Source organism: Oratosquilla oratoria, chromosome 44 (genome assembly GCF_046742065.1).
Source record: "Oratosquilla oratoria isolate Oo_2021 chromosome 44, ASM4674206v1, whole genome shotgun sequence".
NCBI classification, from domain to species: domain Eukaryota; kingdom Metazoa; phylum Arthropoda; class Malacostraca; order Stomatopoda; family Squillidae; genus Oratosquilla; species Oratosquilla oratoria.
Window position 1 is genome coordinate 29,587,824 of NC_134820.1, and position 2,500 is coordinate 29,590,323.

Consider the following 2,500-nt stretch of genomic DNA (forward strand, 5'->3'; position numbering starts at 1 on the left):
TCGAATAGGCCTGAAGATGTCCACGACGTGATCCATTCAGTGGTTTAGCGGGAGCGCGAGTGGACAAGAAGGGGTACAGTCCAGGGGTACACCTTCGTCGCCAGTTTACTCGAATCTATCGTTACTAGGAGAAATCTAATTCACACACAACTGAGAAAGTAGTGGACGATGATAATAGTCTCGTCAGCAGCAGTGAACACGAAGGAACTCTCGTTTCCGTATTTGTGGCGAATCGATAAGAGTTCCCAGCGTCTTTGTTGCTGCTCACCTCTCCACAGTCTTGATGAATTTGCCTGTTCATCTGTACATGGCAGGACGCAGGGTGCAACGGCTCGACTCTATGCCACATCCTCCTAATAGAGTGCCATAGTTCTACGTCCTGGTGTCATTATTGTCGTGAACTGGCCTCCCGGGCTACTATAATTAATTACCCTTCTCCAGTGTCACTTGACTCTCATCTCGGTGTCATAACTCTTCACGTCAGCGCCGCTTAGCTCTTGTACCCCAGGCAGACAAAACTACTGTGTTTCAACATTCGACTGTATTGACTATCCATGGAAACTTACGCTTTATGGAACTGCAAACAAAATTAAATTATTCACTGTGAATCTGGGCCGTTACTTCTTCATACTTTCTCTCAGCTGATGGTTTTAATTTATAAAGCCAAGATTCCACAAAAACCGATTTGTATGGTTTGAAAAAACAGCGAAACATTTAAGCATAAACAGCCGTGGAATCTTGGACAAAAGAAAAAAACGAAGTAATTATCCAATTGCATTACAAATCGCATATGAAAATCTACGGCTTTTATATACGTTCTGAGTGTGTCTTACTCTGTTCAGGCTCTGTCAATCATTGCCTTCTAACCAGTGGTAGTAATGACCTTGGAAATAAACCATCTAAGTGACAACTAAGTGACAACTCAGTGATTCCTGAGTAGTGGAAGTGGTGAATTTGGGAAACAGCTCATCTGAGAAACCTCTGAAGATGTGTCTGGAAGGAGGATCTTGTTTCCTAACCGGTGGCCGTGTTCACGAAGAGGCAGAATTTAAATATTCTTAGATCCATCGACAAGGAGCTCAAAATAAAGAACTGCGGGTGACATACAACCAACCGGAAGATCAGACAACAATCGACATTTTTTACGAGGATCTCACTTCAACATCAACCAGGTATGTTACTTTGACATTCCTTCATTCGATTCCACAAGATCATCAGTCATCTCGCGTATAATGTGTAATAAAACCACTTGGAAAATAAAATGAAAGGTGACCGAACGTTTTCGTCTATTTAAGACATTTTCAAAGGTACAGAGAAAGGAAACAGTGACAATATATATACAAATGAAGTACATTAGGGGGAATCAGGACAGGTTCATTGTGACCTTACTCGCTCAACACTGCCGGACATTTGACCCAACTACTGTCAACAATTTTGTTTGTTACAAAGTTGTCTAATTTATACATTTCCATACTCATATTCATGCTGTTCTCAAATGAAGCTTTAATATAACATGACTATATGATATTTCTCTCCTTAATGTCCTTACTTAAGACAATTTTCTTTGTGTTGTAATATATGACCACAACAAAACAGTGTGTGCTCACTACAATGGCCACTGAACCTGACTGTCTGTACAGTAAGGTTCCTAAGCCAGTCTCCCTTTTGTTCGTGTTCCTGTACGACACATACGAACTCCTAAATTTCATCAATCTCTTGTGTGTGTGTGTGTGTATGTACAACGACCAAAACACATCTATTTGTTACGACGTGGGTACAACACCATAATTCATTCTCACGATTGTGGGTCATACCCAGTTCTTTCCATGAGCACAGACACATACACGCATGCTGGCTGGCTAATTAATCTACTGGACATAAACCTCACTCCAAGTAATTAGACAGACACTGAAATTCTAAAACTTAGACCCGTTTCATTCTCCAACTTCGGAAACTGAATTTCTCAAACTTAGACCCTTACTGGTGCCAAACCCCGTTTCATTCTCCAACTTCGGAAACTGAATTTCTAAAACTTAGAGCCTTACTGGTGCCAAACCCCGTTTCATTCTCCAACTTCAGAAACTGAAATTCTAAAACTTAGACCCTTACTGGTGCCAAACAACGTTTCATTCCCCAACTTCGTAAACTGAAATTCTAAAACTTAAACCCTCACTCGCGTGTTAAACGCCGTTTCATTCCCCAAAACTCCGGCCCAATCTGAAACTAACCCTTTGCATTACGAACGAGGTTCCAAAGAAACACATACCGAAAGAGACGGGGTTGTGAGCATCGAGGGGAAGAAGAAGAAGAAGAAGATAAGGGTTAAGGGGATTCGTGAGAATCCTGAGCCACACGTGGCCCCAACGACCTGACCCGCTCGCCGCTGTCCCGCCACAGAACCCACTCGTTCTTGAAAGTCATGGACCCGTCGACCCCACCATTACGCTACAAGCGAACCCACCGACCTTCAACCGTTCCCTCAGACTCGAAGACCCGTACT

At 42.6% G+C, this 2,500-nt stretch overlaps 2 protein-coding genes across 2 annotated transcripts in view; one reads left to right on the forward strand and one right to left on the reverse strand.

Moving 5' to 3' along the window:
* LOC143022422 (small integral membrane protein 8-like) overlaps window positions 1–2,500 on the reverse strand; it is a 46,717-nt gene that overhangs the window by 28,573 nt on the left and 15,644 nt on the right. The gene's annotated exons all lie outside the window — the stretch shown is intronic.
* LOC143022421 (putative cytochrome P450 6a13) overlaps window positions 931–2,500 on the forward strand; it is a 127,927-nt gene continuing 126,357 nt past the window's right edge. The window contains exon 1 of the mRNA XM_076180612.1: window positions 931–1,172. The gene's annotated coding sequence lies outside the window, so the exon portion shown is untranslated. The remainder of the gene's footprint in view (window positions 1,173–2,500) is intronic.